The 14,408-nt window shown below is 37.9% G+C and overlaps 1 pseudogene; it reads left to right on the top strand.

Annotated features, from left to right (window-relative positions):
• The first annotated feature begins 1,721 nt into the window (after positions 1–1,721).
• Positions 1,722–5,966, top strand: LOC119532805 (annotated as a pseudogene).
• The last annotated feature ends 8,442 nt before the right edge of the window (positions 5,967–14,408 follow it).

The following is a 14,408-nucleotide window of genomic DNA, read 5'->3' as shown; positions in this document are numbered from 1 at the left end:
TTTATAAATGTTGGTTTGCTGTTTCAGGAGCGGGAAAAAAAAATAAAAGGCAAAGGGGAAAAAAAAAAGTACTTAGTTGCCTGTGCATTAAGATTATTGCCACCAGATGGCAGGAATGTCTCAACGGTTCTGACTCTCAGCTTTGAGGTCTTTTTTGTTTTTTATTCATAAAATCAGATGTGCATATCTTTCTAAAGGATTAGAGAGACAGGCTCTATTTGGATTCTCTCTAACCAAAGAGACTTGATCAGAGCTCTGCCTTTGATTTCTTCCTAAGAGGCTCTGCTAAAAGGTCACACTGTAATGAGTTGAAGAGTGTCCCCGTAAAATTCATATCCATCTGGAACCTCAGATGTGGCCTAATTTGGAAGAAGAATCTTTGCTGATATAATTAGTTCAGATCATACTAGAGGAGAGAACACACAGAGACACACAGAGAAGAAGGCCATGTGAAGAGGGAGGTAGAGATTGGAATGTTGCTGCTATAAGCTAAAGAACACCAAGGATTTCTGGGAGCCAACAGAAGCTAGGAAGAGGCAAGGAAGGATTCTTCCCAAGAAACTTCAGAGGGAACATGGCCCTGCTAACACCTTGATTTTGGACTTCTAGCCTCTAGAATTGTGAGAGCATAAATTTCTGTTATTTTTTAAGCCACTGCTTTGTAGTAATTTGTTATGGCAGTCCTAGAAAAATAATACGGTCAACATGCAACCAGTCTGGAGGAATTAGGTGCACTCTCTGAGGGATTGGCTCTTGTGGTTCTAAGGGAGACAAGACTTGTAGGAGAATGGACTCTGCGCAATAATGGTCTGTTATGGACAGAAGGACTTCAGTCATGCAGTGATTCTACAAAGCATCTATTCATTCATTCTCTCAACAAGAATTTATTGATGCCTCCTATATATGCCAGGTACTGTGCTAGGCACTAGGTCTACCCTAGTGGGGAAAAAAAAAGGAGACACAGTCTTTGTTTTAATGGGGATTACATTCTGAGGGGAGAAACAGCCAATGAACAAGTTAAAAATACATATATTTAAATTAATAGTGATAAATTACTAGAGGGAAAGTTAGGTACTCTGAGAAAAAAACCTATCAGGTCTCTCTGGGATTTTGAAAGAGGTTAAGAGTGGAAGTGAGCAGACCTGTTAGGAAGCTGTGGCAGTTGTCCAGGTGGGAGCAAAGGTGACTTGATTAGATGAATTCAAGATATACTGGAGGTAGAATTACAGGACTTGGTCATTGTTTGGATCTGGGAGGTTAGAGAGCAGAACCATTAAAGATGACTCCCAAGTGTCTGGATTGAGTGAGTGGCTGGGTTCATGGGGTTGCCATTTTCTGAGGCAGAGAAGACTTGGGGAGAAAAAGGTTTCAGGAGAGAAGGTAGGTGGATAGAATCAAGAGTTCAATGCAAACGTGTTAATTAAATTGTTCTCTCTCCCAGGAAATGGGTTAGAGGTTAGAATGGGGCTTGGTCTGGTCTATTTGGTTTAAATCAGCTCACAGTTGCCATTCGTTAAGTTAAAAAGTGCTGTTAACTTAGTGCCTCTATGGAGCAATAGCAAAATCAGCTTAAATTTGCAGCGTGTTTTCTGAGACGGGCATTTGTGAATACAAGAGAATGGGCCAGAACACCTATTACATTTTTTGTATTCTATTCAGAAGGTGAGAAGCTTCTGGAAAATGCAAGCCCAGGTGTTTTGGTGGTGCCTTCTGAGTCCTGTATGTACAGGTAAGATCCTGAGTGTGATACTGAGGGGAAAACGTCTTCCCTTGACCTTGAGAACAGAGACCATGTTTGTCTTATTTTATTCCAACACTGTGTCTGATACATATTTACTCAATAAATACACGTTGAATTGAAACTGCTCCATCTGGATTTTTCCCAGTCTCCAGTTCTGAGCTGAACTCTCCATTGGACTTGAAATATCTCATATTACCTACTTCCCAAAGAGCTTTTGCATAATTAGCTGTGGGCTGGGAAGAAGAACCTTTCCAGACTCATTATAGCTTAGGACCTTGTCACTGGGCGTGTCCTTCCTTCTTCCTACACTCCCCCTCCCCATGGGGGGATAGTTCACCATCATTAACGCAGAGTTAAGGCAGAGTTCAAGACCAACTTAGCTCTCAAGACCACCAATGTTTTCACCTGTAGCCTAGAGGTTGACTGGTTCTGTACTGTACCCATAATCAACAGTAACCTCACTCTTCTTTGATTCACTCCTTGCATTCTTTTAGTACCCATTTGTTTTTAACTTTGGAATATGCTTTTTTGAGGGCAATAATTGTATCTTTTTCAACCTTATTCTTTCATACAATTTAGAACAGTGCTTCATAGATTGGTGAGTGGAAGGATGGCCTGGGAGAACTTGCACTCCCCCCAGCAATTTTCATAAACCTCACAACATCCTTCCACAATCATAAGAAATACATAAAAAGAAAAAGAGTTTATAAACTGTAAATAATGGCATCTCTAGAAAGCACGTTATTTTTATTGCTGTGTGACACGCAATCCAAGTAAAAACTGTGCTTACTATGCAGAAGTAACATTAAGACAGATCCTCTAGCTTCCCCTTCTAACCAGATTGCTAACCCTAAGAGTTTCCCATATAAAAATACCTGACAAGAGCCCCCTTGAGGGGCCTGTGAAGAATGCAGGGGTATTGGCCTACCCCACCTTGATGGTTGCTAACATGACCACAGACATAGGGGACTGGTGGTTTGATGGATTGAGCCCTCCACCATGGGATTTGCCCTTGGGAAGACTGTTGCTGCAAAGGAGAAGCTAGGCCTCCCTATAATTGTGCCTAAGAGCTTCCTCCCAAATGCCTCTTTGTTGCTCAGAGGTGGCCCTCTCTCGCTAAGCCAACTTGAAAGGTGCAATCCCTGCCCTCCCCGCTACGTGGGATCAGACACCCAGGGGAGTGAATCTCCCTGGCAATGTGGAATATGACTCCCGGGGAGGAATGTAGACTCAGCATCGTGGGACAGAGAACATCTTCTTGACCAAAAGGGTTATGTGAAAGGAAATGAAATAAGCTTCAGTGGCAGAGAGATTCCAAAAAGGAGCCAAGAGGTCACTCTGGTGGGCACTCTTACGCACACTTTAGACAACCCTTTTTAGGTTCTAAAGAATTGGGGTAGCTGGTGGTGGATACCTGAAACTATCAAACTACAACCCAGAACCCATGAATCTCGAAGACAGTTGTATAAAAATGTAGCTTATGAGGGGTGACAATGGGATTGGGAAAGCCATAAGGACCACACTCCCCTTTGTCTAGTTTATGGATGGATGAGTAGAAAAATAGGGGAAGGAAACAAACAAAGGCACCCAGTGTTCTTTTTTACTTTAATTGTTCTTTTTCACTTTAATTATTATTCTTGTTATTTTTGTGTGTGTGCTAATGAAGGTGTCAGGGATTGGTTTAGGTGATGAATGTACAACTATGCAATGGTACTGTGAACAATCGAATGTACGATTTGTTTTGTTTGACTGTGTGGTATGTGAATATATCTCAATAAAATGAAGATTTAAAAAAAAAAAATACCTGACAGTCCCCTACTGAACAGGTCATCATCAAACTGTTGTTAAAGAACTAGAACCAATTCATTGCAAAAGCTGTAACATTCTTCTGAAAGCTGAGTCTCCCAAAAGGTTAGGTTACTTTTGTGCTGGTGGCGTGTGTTCTGGATTTTCAGGGCTTTGTCTTTATTTGTCTTTACATGTGTGATTCTTGTTTTCCTTATTCAAACCTTATTACTTAATAAACTCTTGAGGAAAATGACATATCTAAAGTCCTGTGAAAAGTGCCCCTTGAACTTTTGCCTGAAACGGCAAGTAGGAAAAATGTTTGGTTGCCACCTGGAATCCAGGCTCTACTGTAAATTCTTTCAAAGCAATGCAGATCTGGGATATTTAAAGAAATTCAAATTCTGGGAAGTTTTTTAAACATTTGGGGAGGGTAATTTGGAAATACCATACCACATTTACACCTTAATCAAAATAATAAAATGTGTAAAATAGTTTTCTTTTATATTACTTTCCTTCAATTCAGAAGACTTTGTCCTAGTCTCAAATTTTTCTGATTATAAAAATTATAATTACTTTCTAGACAACGTAATCAGTCAAAATAATAAAAGAAGAGACTTAAATACCGAAAAAGAGGTGGCAAAATCATTATTATTTGAAGATGACATTATCATATCCCTGGAAAATCTAACAGAATCAACTGGAAAACTATTAGAAATAATATGTATGCTTAATAAGACAGCCCTTACAAAATACATATATAAAAATCAATATTCTTATTTTCCAACAAAACCAGTTTGAAGAATCATAGGTAAAATTATTATAATCAGAAATCAAAATAATAGTGGAAAATCTTAACAAGAAGTGTGTGGGACCTAGATAAAGAAAAATATAAAATTTAATTAAAGGGACATAACAGATCAGAAAACTTGCTTTTATAAATGTATCCATTTTCCCTGTAATAATCTGTGGATTCAATGAAATCATAGCAAAACTATAATTAAACTGTTTTTTTTGTAACCTGACTTGATTTTTCAGTTCAACTGGAAGAGTTACTATGCAAATTTGACCAGCAAAAACGTTTTTAAGGAGTTGTAATGGTAGCCAGCTTCTAAGATGCCCTCTAATTATCTCTGCCTCCTGGTTTTCATACCCTTGTGTAGACTCTCCCACATATAGCTCCCATACAGAAAGGATAGAATTAGCATTTAAGAACACTAAAGTGATTGGGAAAGCCATATGGATCACACACCCCTTTGTCCAGTGTATGGATGGATGAGTAGAAAAACAGGGGCACAATAAAAAAGGCACCCAGTGTTCTTTTTTACTTTAATTGTTCTTTTTCACTTTAATTTTTATTCTTATTATTTTTGTGTGTGTGGTAATGAAAATGTTCAAAAATTAATTTTGGTGATGAACACACAACTATATAATGGTACTGTGAACAACTGAATGTACACTTTGTATGACCGCATGGTATGTGAATATATCTCAATAAAATTGAATTAAAAAAAAAACCAACCTGAAAAAAAAAGAACATTAAAACTATTATAAACATGCCCCATGAGAGGAAACCATAAACATAATTCAGAACAAGGAATGTTACCAAGGATGAAAAGGGATATTTCATAATGAATAATGGAGCAATTTGTCAAGAGGACGTAACAATCCTAAATGAGTATACAGGTAGTAGCAGAGTTTCAAAATACAAGAAGCAAAAACTGAATAGAACCAAAAAGAGAAATAGACACATCCACAATTATATTTGAAGATTTCAACACTCCTCTCTCAATAACTGAGAGAACAAGTAGAAAAACTGTCATTTACAGAACGCTACCTACCCAACAGCAGAATACAGTTTTTTTTTAAGTGAATCAAGGGTATTCACAAAGATGCATTATTTTCTGGGCCTTATAAATATAAAAGGACGGGAATAATGCAAAGTATGTTCTCTGCCTACTCAAGAGTTAAACCAGAAATCAATACTAGGGCTTGCAGGGAAAGGTGGGGAAGAGTACAGGTCCTGAGCGCAGGCTGCAGCAGATCAGCAGTCACAGCGGTTTCCGGGGCCGTCTCCCAGTGCTCTTCAGGGCAAATGATGTCAGGGTTGCTAACTTAGTGGGGGAAGACAAATATGGAAACAACTACTAGGAAGACAACACGCAGTTTCTTGCCATCACCGATGGGTTCTGTACACCACTGAAATGAATGGCAAGAACACACCCTGGGATATGGATGGAAGCCTGGTGCCCCCTGAATGGCATCGTTGGCTTCACTGCATGACTGATGATCCTCCAAAAACAACACTCCTACAGCTTGTCAATTCATTTGGGCAAGCCATAAATTCACTGCGAGTGGCACTCCAGAACAATATGTACCTTATTCCTCAACTAGGAAGAAGATTCTAGAATGGGTCCCATCTTCAACACCTTACAAGTAAAGACAATGAAAAATTGTTTAAATATGTAAAATAGTCTTTTCATGTAATTGCACTTTTACTGCTTACCATTAACTTGATTAAATTGTTTGACTTAAAAAAAAAAAAAGAAAACAAAACAAAAGAAATTAATACCAGAAATATATCTGGGAAAAATCTCACATATTTAAAAATTAAACATCACATTTCTAAATAACCCTTGGGTCAAAAAAATCACAAGGAACATTAGAAAATATTTTGAACTGAACAAAAACGACAATACAGCACATCAAAATCTGTGGTCTGTAGTTAAAGCAGTGTTTAGAGGGATATTTATAACATTAAATGCTTATTAGAAAAGAAGAAGTCTTGACAAAGACACAGAAAATAAAAATATGTGAACCAAAATTTTAAATTGAGTAGAAATGGAGGATGAAGTATAAAAAAAATTCCCAGAAAACAGGACAAAAAGTCAGAAATATGGAAATAAGAGAGAAAAGTGAAGAAATTAGAAAACCAAAACAGAATATGCAACATCGAGAAAATGAAGTTCTCAAAAGAGAGAACAGAAAATTGTGGGGAGAATATTGTTAAATAATCCAAAAATATTTTACAGAAAGGAAGGACATGAATTTCTAATCTGAAAGGACCCATTGAGAACCCAGCACAATGGATCAAAACAAGATTTCACACCAAAGCATATCATTATAAAATTTCAGAACACTGGAGACAGAAAGAACCTAACAGTCCCAGAGAGGAAAAGAAAATTACCACAAAGGATAGAGAATCAGAGTGATATATGACTTCTCAACAGCAATACTGACCATTGAGGTCAAAAGAACAATGTTTTCAAAATTCTGGGGGAAATGATTTTCAACCTAAAATACCTTTTTTTTTAAATCACATTTCACTTAGGTTGAAATAAGATGTACTAAACTGAATTTCCTCACCCAAAATAACACCAATGTTTTCTGTATTATTTCTGGAAAAACCACAAAACACTTATCCTTGTAAGTTTTCCAGGTTTTCCTTACAAATCAAAGCAAGGAAATAGAAATAGTCATGGAAAAAGACTGAAGAAAGCAGACAAATCAACTGTATCTATTGCTTCTGATTCTGTCTTTTCCATGAAACAGGAATGCTCAATATATATGCTAAACAAAGGAAGGTTTAGGCTCAACCAAGGAATATAAATAGCAGCAACCAAATGTGGAACAACAATGGCAGGCTCTTCCATTCAAACTTTAACTGTAACTTATTCTTTTAGGTTACTTGATAAAGACAAAATCTACACTGGCAACTTTGTCTGGTAATTCCCTTAACTGTCTATTACAGATTTTTAACAAAATATTTGTGCCAGTTTGAAACTATTATGGACCCCAGAAGAGCCATGATCTTTTAACCCAATCTTGTTGGGTGAAAACTTTTGATCCAGTAGGTCCATGGAAATGGAACCTATCCAACTGTGGGTGAGACCTTTGACTGGGTTATTTCCATGAAGGTGTGGACCCTGCCAATTCAGAGTGGGTCTTGACTGGTTCACTGGAGAACTTAAGAGAGCTCAGGAGCAAACACAGGTTCTGATGCTTGGAGACACTGACAGAAGGACGTTTGAAGATCCTAAGAGACGAAGCCGAGTTTGCCCCAGAGAAGCTAAGAGAGGACCCCCAGATGCTAAGAGAGAAACATCCTGGAAGAAAGAAGCAAGGACACACAGGAGCTGAGAGAGAGGAGCCATTCTGAAACACAACCTGGGAGCAAAGCACCAGCAGACACCAGCCATGTGCCTTGCCAGCTGACAGAGGTGTTCCAGACACCACGGGCATTCCTTCAGTGAAGGTATCCTCTTGTTAATGCCTTAGTTTGGACTTTTTATGGCCTTAAAACTTAGGTTATTTGTAACCTAATACATCCCTTTTATAAAAGCCAATCCAATTATGGTATTTTGCCTAACAGCAGCATTAGCAAACTGGAACAATACTGAAAACTCCTATTAGTCAAAGGTCATTTGTGAGATTCAATCTAACATTTTATATAATGTATTCCCTCCTCCTACACCTCTCCAAAATTTATTCCTTCAAAGAAATAACTCAATAAAATTTTGATACATGGTGATGATAAATGTTTTATCGAAAAACGGCAAAACAATTCCAAAATACCAGTACCAGAGATCATGCAGAAATGAAATGTGGCACTTTGATGCTATCTTCTAGAAGAACCAATAGGTCTTCAAAGCGTGAGAGTTTAAACATTGACTGTTTGAACAGGAAGACTATCAATGGCCAATGTATTCAATGAGAAGTCTACTGGCAAAAGATATTTAGTGATGAGGTGGCTTATATACACCTATTGCATTTCCTCCAAATATCAAATATAGGCAAAAACCTATTTTAAAATATGCTCTTAGATATTTTCAATGGCTTCTGAATTACCGGTAGAAAGCTCTGACTTAGTTGTTTAGAGTTTGATATTAAGTGTCTACCATTAAATCCAGCTCGTTTTACATCAAAATTTATGTAAAATAAAGCCAAGTTGCCTTTCTATCTGTCGAGTGTTCCCCAGGTATGCTTTGAGACATTTTCATTCATTTTATATTCTTAACCTTCATCACAGGAAGAATACACAGGACTTTCAGCAATACATAAATATTAGGAAAAAATGATGTCAGGCAGATGGAGGGCTTCATAATGGTGGATAGAAGCTCTATCTCTTTTTCTCTTGTGTTTCTGCTTGATTTTCCAAAAATGAAGTTCAGCTGAGAGTGTGTCAGGTTTGGTAAATCACTTCTGTACATGTTGGTATGGTGTTCTTCTGACCTGTTGAACTTGAGCTATCCAGTGACAGATGGTACCAGAAAAAGCATTTATGAGCTTTGAGGTGTGTTCCAAGGATATATCTTTAAGTTCCTGAATAATGTGCTCCACAGCTGGAACACAAAGTGTTTTTATAGTAAGTTACAGAGGTTAGTTGAGATTCCAGACTACCTTGTTCAGCCCTGCAGAATTTCCCAGGAAGTTTCATTTGAGTATCAAGTTTGGTTGCCAAACTTGTGGCTTCCTCAAACCAAAATTCATGATAAATTTCAATATTTTCCATCATATCATTTAGTGAATGCAACAGTGCAGTCAAGCTGCTAGCTGCAAAGAAGACATCAGTGATTTGCCCCTTAGGTTTTTTCCAAAGGCTATCGTAAAAGTTAGGACATTTTCAAGAACAACAATGAAATAAACAAATGAAATCAAACTCTGTCAATGCACTACAGAGTTCAAATGCTTAGCCACATAAACCATTATTTTTCCTAATATTTGCTTCATTATTTATGCCATCTAAATACAAAAAAGTGCTTGCAGGAGAGCCACTATAATTTCAAAAGCATCCTGCTTGGCTTGCCCATTGGGAATGTCAAATTTCCTTTACTTCATTACTCATTTCTTTATTATTCTGAAAAGGAACAGAAATTACATTGTCAAGCTTCTAAAAGCACTTGGATGGAAAAAAGAACAAACTTCTCATCAATCATTCTGATGTAACAGATACTCCATAACATGCACCAATTTTGAGAGCCACATATTTAAGATTCAGAAAGATCAATGTGTAGATAGATTGGGAATATCTCTCTAAAAGTCTGGAAGCAACAACTTTCCTTTTGAAAGAAAATCCACTGAATACGATCTAAGCCTGGTCATAATAATGTTTCATGTTTAGTCCCCACTTCCCGATTATCGTGAAGTTACACAGCCAAAATTTTGCATCAGCTTCATAAAGCAGGAAGCCCACAAATTCCTCTCTCAGGTTCTGAAATTCATCAGTAAACCTCACCAACCCCAGCAGGCTCTCTTCCCTGCTATGTCTACCACATCTGCTGTCAGAGATAATGGAAAAGGAGGGAAGAGTCTCTCACTTCCCTGAGGGCTTCTTCCCAAATGCAATTCTCACAGATATCTAGCGTCTGTTTCTGATGTGTTTTGGAAGAGAGTGAAGTGTTGGCTCAAAGTGTTGTCAGGACCCCTTCACCAGAATTTATCCGGAGCTCCAGCAGTGCTTGAAAGTTAGCAGAAGTAAAGAAACCTTCCAGGATTTCATCAGCCTCGTGACCATCCAGGGCAATGTTTTGTGTTCTCATAAGAATCTAAATTTCAAATTTTGCTTTCTTTCTCTTCAGGGGTTAAAGGTAAAACTGTCTTCATCCTATCCTTCTTCTGCATTGAGGTTCAGAGCACTGCTGTTTGTTTTTGCTTTTGTTCCTGAAGTTTTGTCAGTTTTTTTTTTTTTTCCTGTTTTAGTGTCCTGATTTCATCTTCACTCAGTTCTTTTATTTGTTTTCTTAGCTACTGTATGGATTGTTCAGATGACCAATAAGATAAAAACTGGTGGTATGATACTATTGGAATTAGTGAATTTCTATTAGGTTAGATTTTATAATAATTTAAATGTAAAACCAAAGGGCAGGCAGCAAACTTGGCAACTCCGGTAAAGGTGTTCGATGAACTCCTCGGGAGACACTGGCTAGCCGAAGAAATAAAGGTTCTCAATTAAAAGTCTTCAACTGATTGGATTAAATCCAGCTGATTGAATTCTCTCATTGTAGAAGACACACCTTTTGTTGATACAATCAGTCACAGGTTCAGTCAACTGACTGATGATTTAATAAATCAGCCTTCTGGTTTATTAACCAGATACAAATGTCCTTGCAGTAATGGTTAGACCAGTACTTGCTTGACCAGACACCTGAGCACCATCAACTGGCCAGGTTGACATATGAACCTAAGCACCACAGTCCTGGATTTGTTAAATTAAAACAGCCTTAGAGCCACTGTCATGGAGCAACCCCCAACTGACTGGTAACCATGCACCACACTAGAGATTATGTGTTTATACTAACAAGATATCATAAGTTTCTTTTAATGTATGTCTTATAAGAAAATTATAAATTATTGAAAAAAAACTAAATAGTTGCGATTGAATTATTTAACTTTCTGAGATTTTTGGCTTTCCAGGTGTACTCTTAGAGGTTTTTTGATCAGCCCGTTCTAGTTTTCTATTGTTGCATAATAAACCACCCCAAAACCTAACAACATAAACAACAATTTTATTACCCTCAGATTCTGCTGGTAAAGAATTTGGATAGGGCACAGTGGGGATGTTTGTCTTTGCTCCATGACATCCAGGGCTGCAGCTGGGAAGACTCCAATTCTGAGGGGTGACTTGAAAGGCTGGTAACTGGCATCACCCGGAGGCTTCTTCACTCACAGGCCTGGCCCCTGGGCTGGTATGACACAAAGGCTGGGCCCAGCCGGGGCTACTGACCAGAGCACCTGCTGGTGACCTCTGTCTACGGCTAGGGTTCGCACAGAATAGTGCCTAAGTTCCGAAAGGGAGCTTTCTGAGAGCAAGTGTTCCAAGAGATCCAGGCAGAAGCTGCATGGTCTTTCATGACGCAGTCTCAGAAGTCATGTAGCATCAGTTCTTCCATACTCTATTGCAGGAGGAAGCAAACTATGGCTTGAGAGCCAAAATTCAGCCTGCCACCTGCTTTTGTAAATAAAGTTTCATTGTTTCACAGTCATGTCCGTTCATTTTATGTATTGTCTATGGTTGATTTCGTGTTACAACAGCAGAGTTGAGTGGCTGCAATGGAGACCATATGGTCTTCAAAGCCTAAAATATTTACTATCTGGCTCTCCACAGAAGAAGTTTGCCAAACTCTCCTCTATTGATTTAAGCAACCACAAGCCTACCCAGGAATCGACCTCACATTTTGGTGGGAAGAGCACCAAAGAATGTAGAGCCATAATTAAAAAATCACCATTGTACCTGTTTGTCTCTCAGATTTTGATCCTAGCTTTTTTTTTATTTTTTTCAGGATGATGATTCCTTTCTTTTTTATTTTATTTTTCTTACATTTTTAAATTGTTAAATATAACAAAAATACAGAAAAATGATAACTTTCAAAGTATGATTTAACAAGTAGAGAGCAAATTTTAAAGAATGTTATGGGCTACAATTCCACCATTTCAGTTATTTCCTTACTGTGAAGTAAAGCATATATACAGAAAGGTGATAAGTTTCAATGTATGATTTAACAAGCGGTTATAGAGCAAATTTCAAAGAATGTTATGGGTTACTGTTCCACAATTCAGTGACTCCTTTCTTTCTAGTGCTTCCATCTATTTTCTCTATATCTCTGTTTAGACACAGAATCTGTTTTGAATCTATAGTTATATACTTGTTGAGGTGGGATTAGAACCCCTGCCTCTAAACCCCCAAGAGTTTTGGGACTTCAATGTAAAAAATAATTTTATAATAACAAAGGCTATTTAACACTGGCACCAATGATTGAGGAATTTGTTTCTCTGAAATCTTAAAAAGCAGAAAATACTCTGTTTTCCAGGTTGGTTTAAGTCTGTGGACTATATGAATGTCCATGTTTCCATCAAGCCTGACCATAATTTATGTGTCCTACCCCTCAAACAATCATTTTGAGTCTACTACACTAAGTGGAATATGCAGAATAAGAAATGTAATTCCTTTTAGTCCCAGGTTTTATTCAGATTGGGAAACAGAAGTAAATTCCTTCCTTTGCAAACAGTTTATCACTTTTATTTAGTAAGGAACAATAATAAATATGACAAGATGCTGAGGTAGGTGCTTAGCTGCTCAGCGGTCACTGCCAAACACCCTAACTTTTTTCAACCACCCACTCTCTATAGTTGGCCACACATTTTAAGATGGACTAAATTTGGAAAGCTCACTTATACTCAATTTAACATTAGCTGGCACTGAAAAATACCATCTTCCTGGATTCGTTTGTTTATTAATCTAACAAATATTTATTTAGTGCCTGGTATGCAAGGATGAGCCTGAGCCTGTAGTCAGTTGATTAAAGGATGTGAGTATATTATATAAGGGTATGGACTTTGCCAATGGTGTAGGATGTTCACAGATCAAGGGTGTGAGTGGGACCATAGGCTTCTGGATTAAGAAAGTAATATTTAGTGAGTGTATTCCTTAGAAATCCTAGAATTCTCACTGACACCTGTGCCAGCCCCCAAGTTTTCTTCATCCTAGTTTGGTTTTTAATTTTGGAAGCTACTTAAAATAACTCTTCTAACTATTTGAAGATATACTTTGGTTACTTCCATTAGAGAAAGTTAAAAAGCAGAAGTCAACTATGTTATTTCATTATATTCTTTTGAAACTTGCCTGTGTCAGCTCCTGTGGGTAAACATTTGCCTTATAATTATTTTAAAGAAAGGCTAGAAAGGTTAACACATGTTAACAGACTTAATAACAAGGACAAAGATGACCTTTAGTTCCTCAAGAAGGGTAAATGGTAAAAAATTGTCTAAACAGTTTAGCCTCATTTGGCCAACAAGTTTCAGGTTTTAGAAATCACTACTTATTTATGCACATTTCTTACATAAATATGCTATAGTGGTAGTTTTTAAATTAAATCCCCAATTTCCTCATCTATAGAATAAGGGGGTCAGGTAGTCAGTGATTCTCAACCCTGGCTGCAATTTCAAATCTTGGGAAGCCCATACCCCCATCCCAGATAATCAAATCAGAATCTTTGGAGGTGGTAGCCTCACAGTTTTTGAAAGCTCCTCCGATGATCTATATGTACAGCCATAGTCGAGAAACATGTAGCTAGGTGGTTACTCTTAATGCTTCCTTATAGTTAATAAAATTCTTTTGTTCTTTGATTATAACGGGAATATAAAAATGGGAAGTTTTCCCATGTTCTCCAGCTATGCTACTGCAAAAATTATTTGGAATGAAAGTATGTACATTTTAATATAAAAACCAGCATGACTTCAACATCTCATGGTCACTTGGACTAGCTTATAGCTTATTTAGTGTGCCAATTTGAATGTATTATGTTCCCCAAAACACCATTATCTTTGATGCAATCTTGTGTGGGCAGATGTATTGGTGTTTATTAGACTGTTATTCTTTGATTAAGTGTTTCCATGGAGATGTGGCCCACCCAACTGTAGGTGATAACTCTGATTAGATAATTTCCATGGAGGCATGGCCCTGCCCATTCAGCATGGACCTTGATTAGTTCACTGGAGCCCTATAAAAGCTCAGACAGAAGAAGCAAGCTTGCTACAGCCAAGAGGGACACTTTGAAGAATGCACAGGATCTGAGAAAGGAGCCGCAGCTTACAGAGACATTTTGGAGATGGCCTTTAAAAGCAGACTTTTGCTCCAGAGAAGCTAAGAGAGGACAAACACCCCAGAGTAACTGAGAGTGACAGTTTGGAGAGAATCTGCAGCCTAGAGAGGAACGTCCTGGGAGAAAGCCATTTTGAAACCAGAACTCCAGAGCAGATGCCAGACACATAACTTCCCAGCTAACAGAGGTTTTCCTGACTGCCAATGGCAATCCTCCAGTGAAGGTACCTGATTGTTGATACCTTACCTTGGACACTTTATGGCTTTAAGACTGTAACTGTGTAA

This window comes from Choloepus didactylus, chromosome 4 (assembly GCF_015220235.1).
Source record: "Choloepus didactylus isolate mChoDid1 chromosome 4, mChoDid1.pri, whole genome shotgun sequence".
NCBI classification, from domain to species: domain Eukaryota; kingdom Metazoa; phylum Chordata; class Mammalia; order Pilosa; family Megalonychidae; genus Choloepus; species Choloepus didactylus.
This window is presented reverse-complemented; position numbering and strand designations above follow the sequence as displayed.